The following is a 25,402-nucleotide window of genomic DNA, read 5'->3' as shown; positions in this document are numbered from 1 at the left end:
ATGGAAAGGGAAGGGTGATTCCCAATTAGATTCAGTTGTGCCTGTGCCAGCCCCATCTGCAGACTCAGGAAATGAATGGAATGTTCTCCAGTTTTATGAACTGATGAATAACTGGCCTCTCTGACCTTTGTTCAGCCAGAATGGATTTGTCCATGGAGATGGAAATGCAGCAGGCTGTTGTGGGGTACGTGACTTTCGAAACAGAATGACATGAGGTCTGGGAGGCTAGACAGAGGGACTAAGTTGTGTTATAATCTTTGGTTATGGAGGGTTATTCTATAATTGCTGCCAGCAACTTGAAGCCCATCCAGTGTGGATAAGTGGGTCACAAGCAATTCTGTAGGCTCATTTTTATTAAATGATGTTTTGCTTTCCTGAGATCAAAGTAGCTTTGTGGCTACCTCTTTTCTTTGACACACTCATGGAGCTGGGCATCTCTGTAATTGTCACCTTGGGCCTCATAATGCAGATCTTGGCTGGCACCAAGATGATTGAAGTAGGTGACACTCCAAAAGATCAAACACTCTTCAACAGAGCCCAGAAGTGTAAGAAAGATCATCGGTACAGTTGTGGTATCTAGTTGAGAATTTGAATTGGCTCTAAAATTGGGGGCATTAAAATGGCCCAGTTTGGCCTGTGTGCTTGGCCTGCCAAACCTGTAGGTGCTCCATGGTCTGTTAGTGAGAGATCACTTCTGCAAAGTACTGGGTATAAGGGAAGGCCAGGCAGGCAGTGGAGGGCACAAATGGCCCAGAGGATGGACTTGAAGGATCAGGACATGGAGGTCACCTCTTCACCACCCATGATTTTCCTACCTCACAAAGAAGGTGGAATCTACTTCATAGCTGTCATAAGAATTCAATTAAATCCAGGTGCTGTGGAGTACACCTGTAATTGCAGCAGCTCTGGAGGCTGAGGCAACTTTGAGGCCAGCCTTAGCAACTTAGTGAAGCCCTAAGCAACTCAGTGAGACCCTGTCTCTAAATAAAATTTAAAAAATGGCTGAGGATGGAGTTCAGGGATGAAGCACCTCTACTTAGTCCTCAGTACTAAAAAAAAAAAATAAGAAAGGATTACGTTGAATAATCACTCTCACAGTGCCTATAGCATAGTAGTTATTTAGCAAGTGCTATTTTTCTTCTGCAATTAAAAAGTATTTAATGTGCTAAAAGGTGATCCTCTCAGTCCAGCTCTGCTGTTGATTAATTTTTTGATGTGGAAGAAATTTATATAATAGTTCTGGAGTCTCCATTTCTACATGCTGTTAAACTAGGTTAAGAGTATTGGCCATATCATAAGATAGGCAGCCCCAATAATTGGGACACGCCTCAGAATCAGCCAAGCCTAGCTCTTTTAACAGGAAAGTATTATTTAGAAAACAATATATATAAATTTTTAGTTTGCCATCTTCAATATAGCATGCCTTAGAGATCTTAAGTTAGAAGATTAAATAATTGAGTGAGAAATCCATCTAACTTAAATTTGTGAGTTTCAGATACAAATCAAGATTGTAAAATATATTTATGTATTAATGCATCAATCATTAATGAATTAAGTAATGCATTATTAAATATTAATTAATGCATTTATTATTCAATGCCTTAAATTAATGCATTATTATTCTAAAGCACTACTGATTGTTTTTTTTTATTTTTATTTTGTAAATTTTAAAATAGACTTGGATTAGTACCATAGTGCATGACTCTAATCCCAGCAGCTCCGGAGGCTGAGGAAGGAGAATTTTGAGTTCAAACTCAGCCTCAGCCACAGTGAGGCCCTCAGCAGCTCAATGAGACCCAGTCTCTAAATAAAACACAAAATAGGACTGGTGATGGGGCTCAGTGGTTGAGTGCCCCTGAGTTCAATCCCTGGTACCAAAACAAAACAAACATAAACACAAAATTTGCATTATTTTTCTAATGCCCAAATTGGGGTATTATTTTCACTTTCTCTTTTTGTTTTTAATATTAATTTTTGCAGACCTTGAAATTGAGCCCAGTGCCTCTACCACTGAGCTATAGTCCCAGATGTTTTCTCCTTACCCTTGACAATTTTTTAAAATGTTTTTCCAACTTAAGAATTCAAGATCATTTAAAAAAAAAAGAATTTAAGATGACTGGGCTGAGGTTTAGTAGAGCAGTTGCCTTCTGTCCACAAGGCCCTGGGTTCAATCCCTAAAGCCACAAAAAAGACCAAAGGTGCTTTCACCAGTAAGCCTCTGAGTTCTCGTGTGCTTTGACATATGACAGTTGGACACTCCTCACCAAGTCCTCAGGGGCAGTGTCAGTATTTGTCATCTGTGTTCCTGCCACTCTCTGCTCAGGGTTTTTTTAAAATTCTAGTGTTGGGCATGATCATCACGATTGGCCAGTCCATCATGGATATGATGACAGGCATGGACAGGGACCCCTCAAAAATGGGCGCTCGGATCTGCCTGCTGATAACCACTCAGGTGGACCTCCACTCGCACCCCGCGTCTTGAGTGACCCTGCACTCCCTCTTCCTCCTCAGCAGTACTCAGCCATAGCTGGGGCCAGGCCAGGCTCAGGGCTGGGATCAGGGCTAAACATTGTCCTGAGCAGGGTGAGGTCCCAGCTTGGAGGCTGGGCACCACCCCGAAATAAATCAATCAAATAAAGTCCCATCTACAATGAGTAATATTAAAATCAATAAAGGCATGCTGTCCACCTGCAAACCTGAAAACAATTAAAAAACAAAAAAAAATATAGGGGCCAGGGCTGGGGCTCTGTGGTAGAGGCTCTCACTTGGCATGAGGCCTTGGGCTCCATCCTCAGGACTCAATAAAAATAAACAAAGATGTTGTGTTCACCTTTAACTAAAAAATAGATTAAAAAAATAGAGAATCAAAAAACCCTGGCATTGGCTTCTGAATTCCCATGAGGCACATTGAGAAAGGTCTCTTATTTGGTTGTAATAGCAGAGAGCCCAGTCATTGAAGATGGAAGGAACCAGGGCCCTGGGGCCAGTAATACAGAGTTCACTTTTATTAATTTATTTATTTTAATTCTGCAGTTCCTTGTGGTGGGCTTGATCATCTACCTTTTGGATGAGCTTCTTTAGAAAGGGCATGGCCTGGGCTCTGGCTTCTCCCTCTCCATCTCAAGCAACATCTATAAAACCATCCTGGGGAAAGTGTTCAACCCTACCACCATCAACACAGACAAAGATAAGGGCCCTGCCTCCCTTTGGGCACTTCTGCAGGAAGTTTTTATGCACGCAGAGTATTCCTCTGGGGGAAAATGTCTGTTTCAGAAATATTTTTTTCTTAATTTTTAGTGGGAAAAGTTTTAAAAATATAGCTGAGTGCAGAAACTCAAGCCTGTCATCCTAGCAGCTCAGGTAGCTGAGGCAACAGGATCACAAGTTGGAGGCCAGCCTCAGCAACTTAGTGATGCCCTAAGCAACTCACTGAGCAACTGTCTCTTAATAAAATATAAAAATGGCTGGGAAAAGGGCTCAGAGGTTAAGTGATCCTGGGTTAAATCCCTAGTACCAAATAATGATAGTGATAATAATCATAATCATAATCATAATAACACCTCTTATAAAAATATTTCAAGGACAGTTTACATGCCACAGAGTAATCCTGCCTCATATTTCTTAGCAGGAACCTGCACTGCAAGGATAAAGAAGTGTTGATTTCAGCAAATTGTCTTCTGCTGGACATTTCAGGCCTTTCTCAGTCATAGTTAGCATCAAAGTGACTATCCTTGGGCAATCATCTGCTCATGTTCTAGCAGTTGTTCTTAGAAAATAAGATTTTAAAAATGAAATTGCTACACCAAACCACTTGTTCAGGCAAGCATCAGTTAGTGCAATGATTACAAGTTCAAAGAAGCTTTGGCAAATAAGTGAAACCCTGTCTCAAAAAGGGCTGGGGTAAAACGACTGTTTCTGGGTTCAGTCCAAAGTATTGCCAATTTGAGGTGGAAGGCACTGGGGATTGAACTCAGAGACAGTTAACCCCTTAACCCCATCCTCAATACTCTTTTATATTTTATTCAGGCACAGGGTCTCGCTGAGTTGCTTAGAAGCCCAATTTGGAGGAGATTAGCCTCCAATTTGCAATCCTCCTGCCTTAGCCTCCAGAGCCACTGAAATTACAGGCATGCACCATGACACCTGTCTTACAAATCTTAATTAAATAAAAATTGAAAAACATGTCAGGCTTCTTAGGTGAGGGAAATTGACTTTTTTTTTTTTTTTTGGCCTCTGAACCCTGAATCTGTTATTTGCTGGGAAGTCTCTCTCTTGAAAATATTTGTGTGCGTTTTTGTGTTTTCTTGAAATTGACTGTGGAGCTTATTCTTGGCCTCCAGTGCCACATAATCAAATTGAGATAACTGCAGACAGGTCTCTGCAGAGGGTCTGAGGGATCCCATGGAAAAGACAAAACCTCGGAAAGGAAGGTCGGGGACACTTACAGAAGAGTAGGCAAAGGGACATGAGACTCTTCCTAGAATTTAAAAAAATTATATGGTGAATTGAGGATCTGGGGGTGAAAAGCAGCTGGACCCCAGCCATGGATGTGGGGGCAAAAGCTGTGTAGGAGTTGTGGTGTCCGCCAAGACCTCCTGGCTTGAGGGGGGCTGCATTCAAAAGGAGCAGAAGTAGTGGTGGCCACAGGGGGCTAGTAAGTGAAGGCTTGGGCTGCTGCAGCTAGCCAGATGTTCACTTTGCTTTAGAGCAGAATAGTGAGTGAGGGGACAGATTTAGAAGGAATGATTAGCTGTCCCTGAAAGACTGACTGAGAAAATGGCTGGGGAATTGGCACAGCAATCCAGCCTGAGCCAGCCAGTGTCACCTCAGAGTGAGGGCCTCAGGACTTAGAGAGATAAAGGTCACAGACAACCGAGACATGGATGTGGCTGCCCTTGGCCACCTCTGGGACCTGGCTGGAGCAGAGGGGCTACCTGGGCGTCTTTCAGTGGTGCTGTAAGGATCCAAAATGGTGGACCAATGGGAACACCCCCAAGAAGGGCAAGAAGATGGTGGAGCAGGCACAGGTAGCTTGTAGTTGGAAGGGCCAACTAATACCAGGAGTGCCACCCCAGCTCAGCTTGTGACCTGGAAAGTGGGGTGTGGAAGAGCCACTAGGGTGCATAGTGTAGCTTGTCCTTCTTCACTGAGGTGGGGGACAGTCCAGGCTGGGAGTGAGGTGGACAGTACAGATGCCACAAGACTCTCACCCCCAGGCAACACTAGCGCATAAAACTAATCAAGTTCCCAGATATCCGCGGGTAGTGATTTGCAAGAAATGACCATGGTAAACATTCAGAAATCTTCTAAGGCCCTCATTCTGCCATTGCTGTGACTCAACTTTCATTCCAGACACTTGTCAGAAAGGTGCTGTTAAGCACCAGAAGCTTCTGTGGGTGCTAAGAATACAAAGGGAGATAACATAAGACATGTGAGTGTCAGTGTCATCCCAGGGCCCTGGGCCAGAGTAGAGCAGAGAAGGAAGATGGGGCGACTGGAGAAGAGTGTTATGGGTCCATCCTAGAAAAGCTGGCAGGTGCAAAGTCCCCAGGGCAGAGATGAGCTGATGTGTTTGAGCATTGGCGTGTGGCTTAGTGGAGAAAGTTAGGGGAGTTCAGAGAGGTCATTGGTGGCCAGAGAAGCCAGTACAAGTCTCTGCTTTCACCCCTTGTGTTTGCTGAACTTCCTCCTTTGCAAAATGCTCAAGCTTTAATGTCTCCAGATTCTCAACCACAGGGACATCAGCTGTTGACCCACGCAGCCAAAGGTGGCAGGGAGAGGGGCTGTCAGAAGACCACCACATGAATGCCAGGGGCCAGGGAATGCAAAGAAAATTTATGTCACAGAAATCCTGTCCATGTGGTTTATAGGACAGATGGCCCATCTGAGTGGCCGTCCAGAAGGTGACGCGAGTCCTCCTGTCCCAACTCTGGGGAGACAGGAAAATGCTGTCACAAGGAGAGATTGGGATTTCTTAGTCCCCAGCCATTAGCTACTCTGCCCACAGATGCCACATTTAAGGAAGCACCTAACTGGCATCAGGGGCCATGGTAACAGTGTTTACCACTGTGCTTTGGTTCTAAAGTGAGTCTCATGCCATTTCTGAAGTGCTCTGACCTTAGTGCCCTGTGCTTCAGTGACCCTAGCCATTCTCTTGGGCACCTAATCTGTCAGCCAAGGAGCTCTCCTGGCCACAGAGCAGGTGTTGCTCCTCGGCATCTGTGCATCTTGCTCATGACCAAGTTTCTCACCCACAAATCTCCTCCCCTGGGTCCTTTCCCAAATTTTGTGCAGGTTTTTTTTTTTTGTAAAAGGGACTGAACCAAGGGGTCCTTGACCCCTGGTTTCTGTTCCACTCCTATTTAGAGCCAGGGTCTCACTGAGCTGCTTAGGGCCTTTCTAAGTGTCCAACACTGGCCTCCAACTTGCCATCCTCCTTCCTCAGCCTCCTGAGCTGTGGGGTGACAGACAGGTGTCATCGTGCCCAGCTGCAATAACAGTCTTTGATCTGTTCTAAGTTCATCTCAAAGCTTAGGTTCAGTAGATGCAACATCCCAGAACTTATTTTTCTTCTTCCCAGGACACGTCTTTTGGAAGCCCCACCTGTGCCTATGCAGTTGATGTCCTGTGTTACTACCTGTCTCTGCCAGAGTCTTTTGGCTCTGTGTTGAAGGACCCTGACAATGCAGTAGTATACTTAATGTTCATGCTGGGATCCTGTGCCTTCTTCTCTATGATCTGTGTCGAACGGAAATTCTTAAAGTGTCACTCAGCTTATTGCTTGGTCAAAGTGAAGGATTGTCATGCAGATGGGCCACCCACCTTGCTGAGACATTTCAGAGCACTAAGGACAGACTGGTGGAGCTCAGCTGTCAGCAGCAGGTCTGAGAACCTGAAGCAAGAGTGGAAAATTACACATTGTCTGGTCTCCTTACAGCATCTTGTTGGTCCAGGGATGCTTAACCTCTGAGCCATCCCCCAGCCCTTGTTAGATTTTATTGTGGAGTCAGAGTCTCGCTGAACTTCTCAGGGCCTTGCTAAGTGGCTAAGGCTGGCCTCGGAATTGCAATCCTCCTGCCTCAGCCTCTCAAGCCGCTGGAATGACAGGGGGTGCACTCTGGGCACTTAGGGCATTTTTAAAGTCTGGGTAAAGATGTATAGCTACAGAAAGAGCCATTTAAGTGACTAGCAGCTTGGGCCCTTTTCCTCTGAACCCACCTCTGAGCATATCCTCTTCTCTGAGCATCATGCAGGTGGCCAAGCAGCTGAAGGAGCAGCAGATGGTGATGTGGGGCCACTAGGAGACATCCAAGGTGCATGAGCTCAACCAGCAAGTGTATTACCCAACCCCCAGTCAGCAGTTGCGGATCTCGGGCCTCGAGCACCAGTAGGCCTAGTGGTCTCCAGTGTCCATGTGTCTCATTCTCAGATGACAGGGTAGAAAATGTCTCTCTGTCATTGGATATTTATGAACCTGCTAAGTGCTGATTGCTGGGAATATGGAAAAATATGCATGCTGCCTTCAGAAGAAAGCCAGGAGCATGCAGCCTGGTGACCCAGAATGGGACACTCTAGGGATGGTGCTGGCAGCAGGGGACCCTCACCTCACAAACTTGGATGCGACAGAAGAGATCCCAAATGTAGGGGACAGGGTAAACATTCCATTAACAAGGAGTTGTACTTGCCTAATAACTTCTTGACTACCTGCCTCTGACTTTTGTGCACTAGAAATATAGCTTTGTGCTTTAGATTTCTTTGTAGTTAGACCATCAAAGCTTGGTCTGCATCTATGGGAACAGGAGGACACGGTTTCATATTTTCCAATACAAACAAGAGGCAATAGAGCTGAATCCTCTCTTTGTAGGTAACTGTGACCATTGGGATATGAATGTCTCCCTGAGTGTATTGTTGCCACAGTTTGGCAGGGCACAAAATCACGAGCCACTCAAGAAGGAACAAACTTTATTTTAGAAACTGATTCCAATTCCCTTTAAGCTCCCAGAATGATTGCCAACCGACCCACGCAGCATTCTCCTGGACTCCCACAGGAAAGTCCCTCCTCCGAAATTCCTTTTTACCGCACTTCCCCAACCAATGGGAACTCTCCAGGAGTCCTGTAGGAGGCTGAGGTGGACAGCAGGAGTCCAATATCCATAAGAATACAGATCTTACCATATTCATATCATCTCAATGGTTTGCTGGTGTCACCTTTCAATCAAAAATGTGGTGCATCATATTACTTCACTGTGGCTCTTAGCATCTTCCCCCTTCTGTTTAATTAAGCAAAAAGCAATGTGGCTAGGGACCGTGCCTGTTAGGATTGTCCAATTAAACATATGGTTCTTACCTGTCATCAGATGAACTGACCTCTAGGCGTCAGCCACCTGTCTTAGGTTGATACTATTGCAATTGGATCATACCCATCACTGACTACCGGTACAGCATATAGCCATACTTGTGGATAGGCCTATGCACCAGTGGGGGGGTAAGGTTCTTTGCCTCAACTCTATTGTCCCCCCAAATTAGACCATCACTAGTAGAAGGGAGGAGAATACAGAAAAGCCATGTCACCAAGCTAATTGATGGCTCCTTAGAAAAAATTGCATCACTGGTGACACATCAGCAAAAATACACCAGCACTACCATAATTCACTGCATCAACAGATAGGTCACAATGCATACGAGTGATGCATAGTCCAGGCAAGATCTGCAAGCAGTTCAAAGTGAAGAAATCTATAAATATTTCCAATTCATCCCAAAATAAATATACTCGCTGAATGAGCATTACTTGTTCAGCTATTATTCATTGATGCACCAGTTTATACAGTTTGTTGAAATAAATATCAAAGAAAGTATAGTTTGGTTTCATCTTTGTCTTCACTGGCACTGGGATGAAGATAGCAATTCTGACAGTGATGCTAAAAAATTATGTAACATACAAACAGGTACTAAGAAAACTATTTTTTGAACAATTTACATTATCCTGAACAAAATTATTAACTATAATGAAAAGGAAAGGTGAAAGTAAACAAAAGATCTGTTAACCTGCTTATTTATACACATATTATAATAATCCTTAAAAGTTGTTTACCCAATTTTAATTAAACCTTTAAAATCACGTAAATAATAAAAAAAACTTTATTTTTTTATAAAAAAATTCATTATTCATGAGCACTCCTCACATATGATATATGGACATACACACATACAGACATACAACACAAAACAGAAGTGTGCACACGTAACATACAACACATAAGACAATAGTAAAGGCCTTATAGCTTTACATAGGTGAAATTTCCATTGCAATGTTCAAAAACTCCTCAGTCAAAAAATAAAACTGATCAGAAAACATTAACCTACGTCTCTATGAGCTCAAAAATAAAATAGAACTTTATGATGTGGGAAAAAGCAATAATAAAATATATATTGAAATAGGCATATTGGTGAATCATGTTATAGATGTAAGAATAGCAGAGCTGGAGCTCTGGATATAAGCTGTTATGGATTTTAATCTAATCATCTTCTTTTTGGTCTGTAGAAATTGTTTTGGTTAATCTTTCTGGAATCTAAATTGGCTGCTGTTCTTCCTGTGTAAACACAAAAACAGAATCTCGACTGAAGACAATCACTGGGTCAGGACCTTCCCATTGTTCTGTTAGAATATACTTCCAAAGTACCTTACGCTTATGTACATTTTTTGGAAACAAATGTTTGTCTGCAGCATTAAACCCTGATGAATCCATATTTTAAAAGTTTAGAGTAAAAAGTTTTTGAGTTTATATTTGGGGGATATATACCCCTTTCCAATTCCCTCTTTTTGCTTTAATAAGTACATTTTAAAAGTTTGATGAGCCCTTTCAACTATGCTTTGTCCCTGTGGATTGTATGGAATTCCTGTTATGTGAGTAATACCAAATGATGAGCAAAATTGTTTAAAAGAGGTGAAAGTATAACCAGAATCATTATCTGTTTTTAACTGTTTTGGTATGCTCACAGTGGCAAAAATTTGTAAGGAATGAGCTATAACATCTTTAGTTTTTTTTTTTTTCTGGCATGAAGAAAGCCCATCAAAAATCTGAAATAAGTATCAACTGTAACATGCAAATATTTTAATTTTCTAAATTCTGGCAAGTGTGTGACGTTTATCTGCCAAAAATGGTTAAGTATCAGTCCTCTGAGATAGAATCCAAGATTAACTTGTGGTAAAAATTGTTACAAAATTTTGACATTGTTTTATTATATGTCTGGCTTGTTGTTTAGTTATTTTAAAATGCTTTTGTAAAGTATTAGAATTGACATGGAACGTTTTATGAAATTTTATAGCTTCTATTGTGGAGAAAATATGTATTTCATGTGTAGATTTATCTGCTAATTAATTGCCCAAATTATGTGCTGCAGGCAATCCTGTATGTGCCCTGATATGTCCTATAAAAAACTTGATATTTTTTTTTTTGTCTCAGATTAGACTATGTATAGTAGAAAGCAAAGAGAAAAGAGTAGAGCAAGGGGAAATCCTATCAGCATCCTCAAGGGACACTATAGCATTAACTATATACTGACTATCAGAAAATAAATTAAATACAGAATTTAATTTATTTAAATCACAAAATCTTTTAATACTGCATTAAGCTCTACCTTTTGAGCTGATTCTTTGGGTACTAAAAATGTAAAAGTTTGATCAGGGGTAACTACTGCTGCTGTACCATTATTTGACCCATCATTTAATATATTGGGAGCATTCATGATAGGTTTTTTTGTCATTTTTGAAAAAACGACAGGATGCTTAGAAAAAAAAAAGACAACAAAGGACTAGATGGTAAGTGATTATCAAATGAAACATTAGATTTACAAATGATTATTGCACAAGTATTTAACTCATTAGCTAACTCATCAATTTGATTTATAGTATAGGGAGCAATAATTTTATTGGGAGAAATTTCAAACACTCCATTTTTTGCTCTTATTCCTTTGAGTATTAATTGTCCTACAGCCTCAGGATACCTAGTAAGAATAGTGTTAGGAGAATAAAATAAATATATCTATAATAATGCACCTTCTTCCAAAAATACTCCAGTAGGAAATTTTTTTTGGTAGTACAATAAATAATAAAGGCAAACTTATATCAATTCTATCCAAATGCATTTTTCCATATATGTTTCAATGATTTTTAATTCCTTTCTTGTTTTAGGAGTTTACATCTGGGGTGAATTTGGATCTGATGGATCTTTTATAATATCAAATAAATGTCCTAGCTTTCCTGTTGCTATGCCTAGATAAGCCCTTATCCAATTTATGTCTCCCAGTAACTTTTGAAAGTCATTAAGTTATTTGAGTTGATCTACTCATATTTGAATTTTTGGTGGATGTACCATGGTTGAGGATAATAGAACACCTAAATAATTAATTGGAAGATTTAATTGTACTATATCTTTTGCTATCTCTAGATTATAATATTTTAATGAATTTGTAAGTATGACATAATATTTCAGCAATGTGTTTTTATCTTTATGTGCCAATAACACATCATCTATATACTTAAATATTTGTACTTCAGGATTTTGATTTCTAAGTGGCTGGATTGCTTTGTTAACATAAATTTGACACATAGTTGAACTACTATTCATCCCTTGAGGCAGTAGTTTCCATTCATATCTCTGATCAGGACCTTCATGATTCAGTGCAGGGATAGTAAATGCAAAACGTGGACTATCCTCAGGATGAATTGGAATTGAAAAATAAAAAACAATCTTTAATATCTATAGCAAAAACATACCAGGTTTTTGGTAAAGCAGACAATTGGTGAATCCCTGATTGAGCAGGTCCCATAATAACCATCTCATTATTAATGGCTCTTAAATCTTGCAATAATCTCCAATTACAAGATTTCTTTTTAATGACAAAATGAGAGTATTATGGGGAGGTCCGGAGGGTTGTATATGTCCCTCCACTAATTGTTGTTTGACCGGGTCATGGGATACTTGTATCTTTTCTTTAGTCAGGGGCCACTGAGGAAACCATATTGGTCTTTCTGATTTCCAAGTAATTTTGATTGTCTCAGTGGCCCTTTCTGAATGCCCAATCCATGTCTATTTATTTCTTAATCTATTTGAATTGGTGCTGTAATACCTTGTTCTTTTTCTCTCATTTTTTCCCTAAAGCCTTGTCTAGCCCTAGTAGTGGGAGTGTTAGGATTGATATTATTTGTTAATGTCAAACCTAATTGATCTAGGAAATCTCATCCCCATAAATTTATAGGAAGATTATCCAATACATAGGGCTGTATAGTTTCTTCACATCCTTGAGCATTCTTCCAATCTAATACCATTGCACTTCTATCGGGATTATTTGTTACTCCTAGACCTCGAAGCATTTGAGTGGCTTATTGTAATGGCCAGTGTTCTGGCCATTCTTGACGAGATATGATGCTAAGGTCAGCACCTGTGTCCAGTATCTCTTTAAATTTATGTCCTTGAATTTTTAGTTCTAGCATTTGGTGAGAATCTAAATTTAAAGACAGCATAGCCCAATCTACACCCATAGAGCCTAATCCCCTGGAATCTCTTTCTACAAAAAGATTTTAATTTATTATGCAGGCTGGGTATTATTAATAACTGTGCTATTATATCTCCTGGTGAAATTACTGATGTATCTCTTGGAGAACTAGCTATAATTTTTACTTCACGTTCATAATCGGTATCAATTACTCCAGGGCTTATCATATAATCTTTTAGTGTAAAAGAACTGCATCCCAATAATAAACCTACTGTTCCTTGAGGAAGAGGTCCTTTTACTCCTTTGAAAATGATTTGAACTCCCATCTCTTGAGTTATTACTGCTCTGGTGGAGGCACAGATGTCTGACCATGTGTTTCCTCTAGTTTGTCTGATGAGAGATTTAATGGACAATGTGGCCCGGGCAATAAACTGATGGGGTTGCTGGGTTCCTCCAATGCCCTGTATATTTGTGGTTATGGGCCCCAGAGCATGGGGCCCCCCAGTCCATTTTTTGGCAACGGAGCTTGATGCCTTTCTCCATGATATCATGGTATATTCAACTTGGTCTTTGTCCATTTTTTGATAATGGAGTACCTTCTATGTTGGTTTGAGAATGGCATTCATTAGCCCAATGTCTCCCTCTACTGCATCGCTTGCAAATACCCAGTATTCTATTTTTTTGATACCTAGCTTTGTTAAACCCTCCTTCTATGGGGCAACTCCTTTTAAAATGTCCTGTTTGTTCACAATTGTAGCATGTTTTTGGCCTGGCATCTAAAGCCTGTTATACTGATGCCAAGACTTGCCCTTGTTCATTAATGTCTCTACATAATTTAATATATGTGTTTAAATCTTCATGTCTCCATGGTCTAATGATCTCTCTGTGGCAACAATTAGCTTCGTCATAAGCCAGTAATTTTAAAAATGGAATTGCTTGTTTTGTATCCCCCAAAATTTTAGAAGCTTTTTAAATAAGCCAATCTACAAATTCAGTGTAAGGTTCATTAGATCCTTGTATTACCTTAGATAATTGTCCTTGTAAATTTCCATGCCCCTGTAAAGTTTTTCATGCCCTAACCACATCTACAGCAATTTGTGCAAATAGGCCAGGATCATATTCAATTTGTTGCCATTGACCCTCATAAGGTTTATTCTAACAACATATCTAGATTGCTTTGATAACAAGCTGCTGCATTTCACTTAGCTATATCCACACAAAATTCCTCATTGGCAACCTTCCATAACAAATATTGTTCTCCATTTAGCACAGACACATTAGCACAATCTGCTGACATCATGTCCAAGTTGGTAATAGATTCGACTATGCTCACAATGAAGGATGCTTGCAGGCCATAGGTTGTTATAGCCTCCTTTGTTTCACTGTTTTGAAATCTAAAGCACATTGAATTTGTTTCCTTCCTACCTGTTCAAGTACAGGGCATACTAATCTTTGGGGTCCTGCCTCAGGATTCTGTTCATCAACTATGGGAATTGAGGGCCACTCAGTATAGATGGAGCTGTTGGTTGATTTACACCCTCTGGTGATAGAATAGAGTTAGTAGCAGCCTCCTGTTGTATCTCCCCCCATGATGGTTGTTTGTCTTTTAAGCTTTCTTCCTTTAAATTTCCTCTGTCTGACTTGTTTGAGAGACCTTCTTTTTTGTTTGAACTAACATGTTTTCTACCGTAATTTGGACCTCTAACAACTTACTAAACAGTCTATTGGTTTGTTTTTTAGTAATTTCTAATTTACGATAAAGGTAATGCAACCCAATAAGATAACATAAAACAAACAAAAACAGAATGAAACAAAAATGGAAAAAAAAATTATTGTATGAATTTTATCTTTCTCAGGGATAAAAAACTTCAAAACTTGAGCCAACCATTTTTACCAGTTTGCCTGAGAAAGTTCTGATGATAGGCAGCTTGAATAATAATAATAATAATAATAATAATAATAATAATAATAATAATAATAAATCAAAACAAGAACACATTGTTTTTTGAAAGGGTCACCCATTCTCTCAGGGGCAAGCAATTTTACTCACGTCCAAGATTCAGGCATTCCCTGTACGGGCCACCAGTTGCCGCAGTTTGGCTGGGCACAAAATCACGAGCAACTCAAGCAGGAACAAACTGTATTTTAGAAACTGATGCTGATGCCCCTATGCTTCCTGGACAATTGCCGACCGACCCACGCAGCATTCTCCCAGACCCCCACAGGAAGTCCCTTCCCTTGATTTTTCTCCTACCGCACTTTTCTAAACAATAGGAACTCTCCAGGAGTTCCATAGCAGGCAGAGGTGGACAGCAGGAGTCCAATATCCATTAGAATGCAGATCTTAACATAATCATATCATCTCAATGGCTTTCTGAAATCACCTTACAACCAAAAATGCCATGCATCATATTATTTGGCTATGGCTCTTATCAAATTGTGAAGACATTGGTTCACCCTCCAGTTTTAATGGCATTTTTTGCAACTTCCCTGGAAATTTGGTGTTTGTTTATTAAATACAAAGAGGTCAACTGGGACACAGTGCTGTAGGGAGCTCTGTCACATGGGGTAAGACAGGGTCTGAAGAAAAAAACACAAACAGGGCTACTATACCATATATCTTCCCCACTTGAGTGTAGCAACTCGATTCTGAGCATCAAAACAAATTCTCTCCCTACAACAACATGCCTTTATATTTTAGGGTCTGCTGGCTGCACCTTGTCAGTCACATGTCATTTGGAAGCCAATGACAAAACCACTGGGCCCACCACAGATGTTTGATCACACACAAAACGTTTTCCATAATATAGAAACTTAAGGGCAAAAATAATTCTTTGAACACAATCTGGAATGTATTTGCATCAGTGCAGATGTATATGGATATATGTTCTCTATTGAGGACCCTTACAAAGACATTTTGAAATGGCAAGATGGCTCCTGTCTCTGTTGTGCAGGGTTGCTTGGTAACCATTCTTCATTTGTTAGCTGCTACGTGAGTATTCAGTGGTAGCAGTCTTTTGTTTCTAATGTTATTTCACATTAGCATATTTAGCGGTTCTAAATTCAGTCTTCAAAATATTTTATTTATTTTTTGGGTGGTCCACTTGTACCCATCCTTCAACTTCTGAAGGCTCACTCAGTGTGGTTTTAAGCAGCCAACTATCTTCATAACCAGATTTGCTGAGAAGTCTGTATTTCCTGCAAGCTTTGCACTAATTGCAGGTACTTCCCCTGAGAGAGGGTAGCAGTTACTGGGAGATTTCTCACTTAATGAAACTGCAAACACATCATGCTTTTTTGTCGCACCTCCAGTTCTGTTTCCAGTACTGCCTTAAACACCTTATATCCCAAACATCCACCTATCTGGTCAGAGAAGTCTATGGGTGACTGGAGCAGGTGGCAGGACTTTCAGGAACCTTTGGCCACACTGTCCACACCTATACTGCTGTTGCAGGGAGGTGGGTGGGATTTACTCATCAGGCACAGTTTTGCCCTGGAAATAGGGTTTATCTTAAAACTCAAAATAAAGCATTTTACAATAAATGATGATCTTTTTGCAGTGTGAAAAGTTGTATGAAAGTTAAATATCTCTTTGTGGTAAGGCTTGAGCAGCAAATGTGGGAAAGCAGATAATTTTCCAATGAGGAAATTTAGGTAATTAAGAAAAAAAAAATACCAAGAAGAGTTTAGTTTTGTAATTATGTTTCAATTTCTGTGTATGGATGAGGTGATATTCAATCTGGGGAACAACAATACTTAATTTAGGGAAGGAAGATGCAGAGTTGCAAACGTTTTTAAAATGAAGTTATAGGTGGGTTCTGAGAAAACCATGTTGGCAATGATGAGACAGTGATTATGCGGAGGCTAGTGGGGAGAACAAATTATTAACGGATAGATGATTTTTTCTGCCTGAACCAACCAATTAGATAAGAGTCAAACCATGCTGTCAAAACTACACTATCTTATTAAAATGTGGGAGCTAAGGAGCTTACATATGAAACCAAGCTGCATTTTGAATTTATTGGTCCTTATTCTGCCACTGTCTAGGAAAATTACATGGAGTATTGTTAAATCACTCTCTCTATTGCCTGTTTATTTTTAATTTTTTTTTTATTTTTTGGCAACTCTCCAAATTGTAAAGGGAATTGTTTCTGTAAATAATAGAGGAGATGAAGAGATGATTGTCTGGTTATCTAGTTTTCTGCTTCAGTGGTATCACAAAGTGACCTGGGGAAAATTTAAATATTGTCAAATCTAGGCTTTTCCCTGGAAGTTTATATTTAATACATTCAATAGGCCCTGGACATGGATATTTACAATATTTCCTGAGATTCTGACCCAACTCCTGGAAAAGAATCACTAAATAGATAGTATAATATACAAAACCCAATGCCATAATCTGGCTTGGCACGATTCAGGAGCCACTTGTAAATAGAAACACACTTTATTTTTAGAACCACACACACCAAACAAAACAGCTACTCAGGAAAAACCCTCAGAGCCCAAATGCCACCAACGGCTTCCCACAAGCCTCTCTCAAAACAAAAATCAAGTCTCTCCCACTCCCACAATCCTCCTGCTCTTGAGGCCAATTCGATTGACTTGGTCGCATGGATGGAGCAAAAGACGTCCCCCAATAAGCAGCTCCATGGTCTGAAAGGGCAGGGAATCAGCTCAGTGAGCATCTCCAATGAGAAACACCACAGAGGAGCCAATCAGCTAGATGTTGCTGGGGCCGCTGTGAGCCAATCATCAGCCAGCAGCTAGAAGTTTCCTGGAGCTGGAAGTTTGCTGCCGCCCCTTTGGCTGTAGCTCTCAACATCTCCCCCTCTCTGTTTAAACAACAAGCATGTGGCTTAGGGACCATTCTTGCCTTAGGTTGTCCAATAGTACATATGGTCCTTACCCGATATATGATGAGCTGACCTCAAGGTGTCAGCCTTCTGTCTTAGGTTGGTAACATTTTAATTGGATCTTACCCATCACTGACTACAGGTCCAGTATACAGCCACACTTGTGGAGAGGTCTTTGTACCAGCGGGGGGGCGGGGTGAGGTTCTTTGCCTCACTTCTGTTGGTCCCAAAATTTTAGCTGAATGACACCATCAGCAAAAATACCCAAACACTACTACAACTCACTGCACCAAAAGATAGTTCACAATGTATACAAGTGAGTACACAATGCATATAAGTGACACATAGTCTAGGCAAGTTCTGCAAGTAGTTCAGTGATGGCTATTGCAGAAGCTGTAAATTGGTCTTATTTTTGTCTTCACTGGCATTGGGATGAAGATAGGAATTCTGGCAATAATGGCTAAAGAAAAAATTATGTAACATTCCAGAACGCACTAAAAGAAAACAATTTTCTTAACAATTTACATTATCCTGAAGATAATTATTAAATATAATGAAAAAGCAAGGTGAACATAAACAAACAGATTGGTTAACTTCCTTTTTTGTTCACATATTAAAACAATCCTAGACAGTTGTTTACCCAATTTAAATTAAACCATTTAAATCACGTGATATAAAAAAATTGAATCCATTTTTTCATGAGTGCTCATCATATATGATATATGAACATATGTACACTCAAACATATTACACAAAACACAAGTGTGCACACATAATATAATACATTGCAACACATAACATAATAATAAAGACCTTATAGCATTTTACAGGTGAAATCTCCATTGCAATGTTTTAAAAACTTTATAGACAAAAAATAAAACTAATCAGCAAAACATTAACCTAGGTCTGTATGAGCTCAAAAAACAAATAGAACTTCATGATATGGGAAAGGGCAATAATGAAATAGATATATAACAAAGAATCCTGGCTCTGTTGCAGATGTAAGGATAGCCAAACTGCAGTTTTGGATATCAGTTGTTATGAATTTGAGCCAAATCATCTTCTTTTTGGTCTGTAGAAATCGCTTTAGTTATTCTCTCTGGAATCCAAATCTGCTACTTTTCTCCCTGTTGAAACACACAAACAGGCCCCCAACTCTAGACAATCACTGGGTCAGTACTTTAGTTAATCTCTCTGGAATTCAAATCGGCTGTGGTTCTTCCTGTAAAACACACAAACAGGCCCCTGACTTTAGAAAATCACTGGGTCAGAACTTTAGTTAATCTCTCTGGAATCCAAATTGGCTGCTGTTCTTCCTGTGGAAACACAAAAACAAACCCCTTATTCCAGACAATTACTGAGTCAGGACATTTCCATTCTCCTGTTAAAATATCTTTCCAAAATAACTTGGGCTTAAGTACATTTTTTGGACACATACGCCTTTCGGCAGCACTAAGTCGTGATGAATCCAAATTTAAAAAGTTTAGAGTAAAAAGGGTTATTTTAAGTTTATCTTTGGGGAATATATACCCCTTCTTAATTCAGTCTTTTTTCTTTAATAAGTACATTTTAATAGTTTTATAAGCTCTTTCAACAATGCCTTGTCCCTGTGGATTGTATGGGATTTCTGTTATATGAGTAATGCCAAATGATGAGCAAAATTGTTTAAAAGAGTTTGAAGTATAACCAGGACCATTATCTGTTCTTAACTTTTTTGGAACACCCACAGTGGCAAAATTTTGTAAGCAATGAGCTATAATGTCTTTAGTTTTTTCTCCAGCATAAAGAGAGCCCATCCAAAATCCAGAAGAAGTATCAACTGTAACATGAAAATACTTTTTGTGTTATGTCCATCTGCCAAATTTGCTTAGGTATAAATCCTCTTAAATTGTTTCCAAGATTAACTTTTTGTAAAACGGTCACACTATTTTGACATTCTTTTATTATTCGTCTAGCTTGTTCCTTAGTTATTTTAAAACACTTTTTAAAGTATTAGCATCGACACAGAACCTTCTATGAAAAATTTGTAGCTTCTTCTACTGTAGAGAAAATATGTATGTGATGTGTAGTTTTATCTGCTAAATCATTGCTCAAACTAAGGGCTCCAGGCAATCCTGTATGTGCCCTGTTATGTCCTATAAATAATAGATTTTTTCTGTTCTAGATTGGACTTTGTATAGTGGAAAGCAAAAAGAAAACAGTAGAGGAAGAAAAAATCCTACTAGCATCTTCAAGGGATATTATAGCATTAACTGTATACTGACTATCAGAAAATAAATTAAATACAGAATCTTTAAACGTCACAAAAGCTTGTAATACTGCATTAAGCTCTACCTTTTGAGCTGATTGTTTGGGTACTAAAAATGTAAAAGTTTGATCAGGTGTAACTATTGCTGCTGTACCATTATTTGACCCATCAGTGAATATATTTGGAGCATTGATGATAGGTGTATATTTTGACATTTTTTTAAAAAATTACAGGATGCAATGACCAAAAAGACAATAAAGGATTAGACGGTAAGTGGTTATCAAATGTAACATTAGATTTGCACATGATTATTGCCCAAACATTTAACTCATTAGCTAACTCATCAATTTGATTCATTGTATATGAAGTAATAATTTTATTGGAAGAAATTCCAAACACTCCCTTTGCTGCTTTTATTCCTTTGAGTATTAATTGTCCTAAAGCCTCAGGATATCTAGTAAGAATAGTGTTAGAATAAAATAAATGTATAAATAATAATAGACCTTCTTGACAAAATACTTCTGTAGGAATATTTTTTGTTGGTAGTACAATAAATAAGAAAGAAAAACTCATATCAATTCTATCCAAATGCATATTTTTCATATATGTTTCAATGATTTTTAATGCCTTTCTTGCTTCAGATGTTAACATTTGGGGTGAATTTGGATCTAATGGACCTTTTAGGATATCAGATAAAGGTCCCAACTCTCTTGTTGGTATACGTAGATAAGGCCTTATTCAATTTATATCTCCTAATAACTTTTGAAATTCATTTAGTGATTTGAGTTGATCAACTCATATTTGAATTTTTGGTAGATTGCCCATCGTTGAGGATAATAGAACTCCTAAATAATTACTTGAAACATTTAATTTTACTTTATCTATTGCTATCTCTAGATTATAATTTTTTAATAAGTTTGTAAGTGTGGCATAACATTCTAGCAATGTGTTTTTAGCTTTTTATGATAATAATACATCATCCATATAGTGAAATATTTGTAGTTAAGTATTTTGATTTCTAACTGGATGGATTACTTTGTTAACATAAATTTGACACATAATTGGGCTGTTTGCCATCCCTTGATGGAGTATTTTCCATTCATATCTCTGATCAGGACCTTCATGATTCAGTGCAGGGATAGTAAATGCAAAACGTGGACTATCCTCAGGATGAATTGGAATTGAAAAAAAAAAAAACAATCTTTAATATCTATAATTAAAACATCCCAAGTTTTTGGCAAAGGAGACAATTGAGGAATCCAAGATTGAGCAGGTCCCATAATAACCATCTCATTATTAATGGCTCTTAAATCTTGCAATAATCTCCATTTACCAGATTTTTTTTTAATGACAAATGGGAGTACTATGGGGAGATACAGAAGGTTGTATATGTCATTCTGCTAATTGTTGTTTGACCAGATCATGGGCTACTTGTATCTTTTCTTTAGTCATGGGCCACTGAGGAACGCATACTGGACTTTCTGATTTTCAAGTAATTTTTATTGTCCCGTTCTGAAAAATCCAACCCATGTCTGTCTGTTCCTTGATCTATTTGTATTGGTGCTGCTATACCTTTTTCTTGTTTTTTCTAGTCTTTTTTTTTCCTAAAACCTTGTCTTGTCATAATAGTGGGTGCATTTTCGTTGATGTTATTTGTTAATTTCAACCCTAATTGATCTAGGATATCTGGTCCCCATAAATTTACGGGAAGATGATCCAATACATATTGCTGTATAGTTTCTTCACATCCTTCAGAATCCTTTCAATCTAATATCATTGCACTTCTATGGGGAACTCTCCACTCCTAGGCCTTGAAGCATTTGAGTGGCTAGTTGTAATGGCCAATGTTTTAGCCATTCTTGACGAGAGATGATGCTAAGGTCTGCACCTGTATCCAGTAGCCCATTAAATTCATGCCCTTAAATATTTCATTTTAACATGGGGAAAGAATCTAAATTTAAAAAAGCATAGCCTAATGTACACCTGTGGAGCCTAATCCCTTGGAAGCCCTTTCTACAGTATGACTGAAAAATTTATCATGTAGGCTTGGTGTTATTAGTAACTGTGCTATTCTGTCTCCTGGTGAAATTACTGATATACCCTTTGGAGAACTAACTATAATTTTTATTTCACCTTCATAATCGGAATCAATTACCCCAAGACTTATCATAAGTCCTTTTAGAGTAGAAGACCTCCGTCCTAATAATAAGCCTACTGTTCCTTTGGAAAGAGGTCATTTTACCCCTGTGAGAATGATTTGAACTCCCATCTCTGAAATTAGTACTGATCTGGCGGAGGCGCAGATGTCCAACCCTGTGCTCATTTTGGTTTGTCTGCTGAGGGATCTGATGGACAATTTGTCATTAGCACTACCCTCATGAGGTTGCTGATTTCCTCCAGTGCTCTGTATATTTGTGATTTTGGGCCCTGGAGCTTTGGGCCGCCCTGTTTATTTTTTGGTAATGGAGCCCGATGCCCTTCTCTATAATTCCATGGAGAAACACCTGGTCCTTGTTCATTTTTTGATAATGAAGTACCCTCTATGGTGGTTTGAAAATGGCATTTATTGGCCCAATGTCGCTCTCTATGGCATCATGGGCCAATACCCGGTATTCTTCTCCTTTTGTACCTAGTTTTATTAAACCCTCCTCCTATGGGGCAATTCCGTTTAAAATGTTCTGTTTCTTCACAATTGTAGCATGTTCTTGGCCTGGCATCTAAAGCCTTTTTACTGTAGCTGCCACAATTTGCCCTAGTTCATTAATGTCTCTGGCATCTAAAGCCTGTTTTACTGCAGCTTCCATGACTTGCTCTTGTTCATTAATTTCTGTACATAATTTAATATATGTGTTTAAATCTTCATGTTTCCATTGTCCAATGATATCTCTGCACCAATGATTTGCTTGGTAATAAGCCACTTGTTTTATTAATGGCATTGCTTTTTTTTTTTTTGTATTCCCAAAAACTCTAGTAGCTGTTTGAATAAGCCTATCTACAAATTCAGCGTAAGATTCATTAGCTCCTTGTATTACGTTAGATAATTGACCTTGTAAACCACCATGTCCTTTTAAAGTGTTCCATGCCCTAAGTGCCTCTACAGCAATTTGTGAGTACACCAGGATAATATGCAATTTGTTGATGCTGATCCTCATAAGGTCCTTTTTCTAACAACATATCTAGATTTCTATGAGGATATCCAACTGCTGCATTTCACCTAGCCGTCTCCTTGCAAAATTCCTCATTGGCATCATTCCATAAAAGGTATTGACCTCCATTTAGCACAGCTTTACACATATTAGCCCAATCTGCTGGCGTCATGTTCGAGTTGTTAATGGATTTGACCAAGCTTACAGTGAAGGGTGCTTGAGGACCATAGGTTGTTACAGCCTTTTTAACTGCTTCACTGTTTTGAAATTTAAAACATGGTAAATTTGATGCCCTCTTACCTCAAATATAGGGCGTGTTAATACTTGAGATCCTGTCTCAGGATCCCAACTATCAACTGCGGGGTTTGGGAGCCTCCCAGCATATGGAGGTGGTGCTCTTGATTGGACTCTTATGCCCTCTGGTGATAGAATGGTGTTAGTAGCAGTCTCCTGTAGAGGTGGCGCTGTTGGTCAGACACTTACTGTTTGGGAGCCTCCCAGCATATGGAGGTGGTGCTCTTGATTGGACTCTTATGCCCTCTGGTGATAGAATGGTGTTAGTAGCAGTCTCCTGTAGAGGTGGCGCTGTTGGTCAGACACTTACACCCTCTTATAGAAAGGTGTTAGTAGCAGTCTCCTGTTGTAACTTTTCCCCTGATGGCTTTTTCTGCTCTAAACTTCCTTCCTATGTCTGACTAGCTCAAAAGACCTTCTCTTTTACTTGAATCTTTTTCTCTTTCTGACTAACTTGAGAGACCTTCTCTTTTACTTGAATCAATATGTCCTCTCCTTCCTCTACCTTTTTCTGAATTGAAGGCTTTGGACTAAGCAAAGCAGATATGAACGTCCTCAATGGCAATGTGCTAACTGGCAAAGTTCCTGGGTTGTTCTTTTCTATTCTTTTTAAATCTTCACCAAGATGTTTCCATTGTGAAATATTTAACAACTCCTACTTAAAAAGCCAGGGGCTACCTTTTTGTATTGTATCAACGTATGCCCTGACCGCTCTTGATTTTACTGGGATTTCTTTTTCCTCTAACAATTTACTTAACACTCTTTCAGTTTTTTTTTTTTTTACTAATTTCTGATCCCATATTTCTACTATTATACAACTCACCAAGATGACCCCAAACATAACCGAGACATAACAACAAAAAATTATTATAGCCTTTCTATCCTTCTGACATATGCATCCGACCTTTCTCCCTATCTGTTCCTCAGATATAAATAGTTTTTCCTCAGATGTGAATGGTTTTTCTTCCATCTCACTCATCTCCAGGGACAGGGAACTTAAAACAAAATTGAAGCAAAACAAAAAAGAAATCTTAAAATGGCTACCCTTCAGGGGCGAGCAGTTTACTCACCCTAAGTTTCTCACCATTCGAGCCATCAAATGCTGCAGTCTGGCTGGACACTATTCAGGAGCCACTTGTCAAAAGAAACAAATTTTATTTTTAGAACCACACATGCCAAACAAAACAGCTCCTCAGGAAAAACCCTCAGAGCCCAAATGCCACCACCGGCTTCCCACAATCCCAGATCTCCGAAACTGAAGAAATAACTGGGAGAATTGGAGTTTTACTAGGTACAACTTTCTTCCAATTTTTCCATTCTGCCCAAATTAGTTTTACTGACATTTTTTTTTCCTATTTCCATGGCTTGAAACTAAAAAGAAGTATGATTAGTGATATATTTTTGGCTTACAGAATACGACCTTTTTCCTTTAAACAAATATTAATCAACCACTATTATTGTAAAGGTGATTAGAAATTTTCTTTTGGCTAGTCTTTCAATAAGCACAGACCAACCTTTTAAAGATTTTATGTCTCTGTTATCGTTCCAATTATTGGGTCAACAAAGCCTGACTTGAAAAATGATTTTCTTTGTTAGGAATGGCAAATGTTGAAGATTTTTAGCAGAGGTTGGATGCTACTTTATATCATTAAGTCTATTTTTGTTTCTGGGCTCGACATAAACAGCCTAGCAGTTTTAAAAACAGAAAACTATGTAGTAAGAACATCATGGGGGCGTCTCTTAATAATTTAGTGTCAGCATTCCCATGCATCTAAATTCTTATTTAAATAATCATCTGGGAGAACAGTGAACAAATGGAGTATGTGTTTATAGTTGGTAGAAAAAATATTAAAATGAAGATATTATGAATATTTTGTATTATACTTTGAGGTCTCATTTTTGGGTGAAAATTGATATTAAAGATAGGAAATATTTCACATGCAAACACTTGCTTTGAACATGACAACTTGTATACTCACAGTAAATATAAAATCAAGAGCTGTAAACTAAATGTAACACACAGATATATTTAATTTGCCTTCATTCATTTAGTCACCATTTAAAATGCAAGTGATTTAGTGTCTTTCATGATGTTAAATTTAATCCATGTACGGCAATGTAAAACATTTGTTAATTCACAAAATTTTTGAATTAATATCTTTAAATTGCAATTAAAATGGGAGCAGAGTAAAAGAGAATTTAAAAAGTAGATGTGGACTATGATAGTAAAGATAATTATAACCCAGGATTATTATTATAAGTGAGCATATATTTTGTGTTGAGCTTTCCAACAGCCAATTCAAACAGTTTTCATTGTATAATATCAGCAAATTCAGGGAAAAATTAAGAATAAAATCCAAGGTTAT

The 25,402-nt window shown here is 38.7% G+C and overlaps 1 pseudogene; it reads left to right on the top strand.

Moving 5' to 3' along the window:
- Positions 1-25,402, top strand: part of LOC144371914 (protein transport protein Sec61 subunit alpha-like) — a 600,798-nt pseudogene that overhangs the window by 1,060 nt on the left and 574,336 nt on the right.

The sequence above is a fragment of the Ictidomys tridecemlineatus genome, chromosome Y (assembly GCF_052094955.1).
Source record: "Ictidomys tridecemlineatus isolate mIctTri1 chromosome Y, mIctTri1.hap1, whole genome shotgun sequence".
NCBI lineage: Eukaryota > Metazoa > Chordata > Mammalia > Rodentia > Sciuridae > Ictidomys > Ictidomys tridecemlineatus.
Note: the sequence above shows the minus strand (reverse complement) of the source record. Positions and strands in the feature narration are given on the sequence as shown.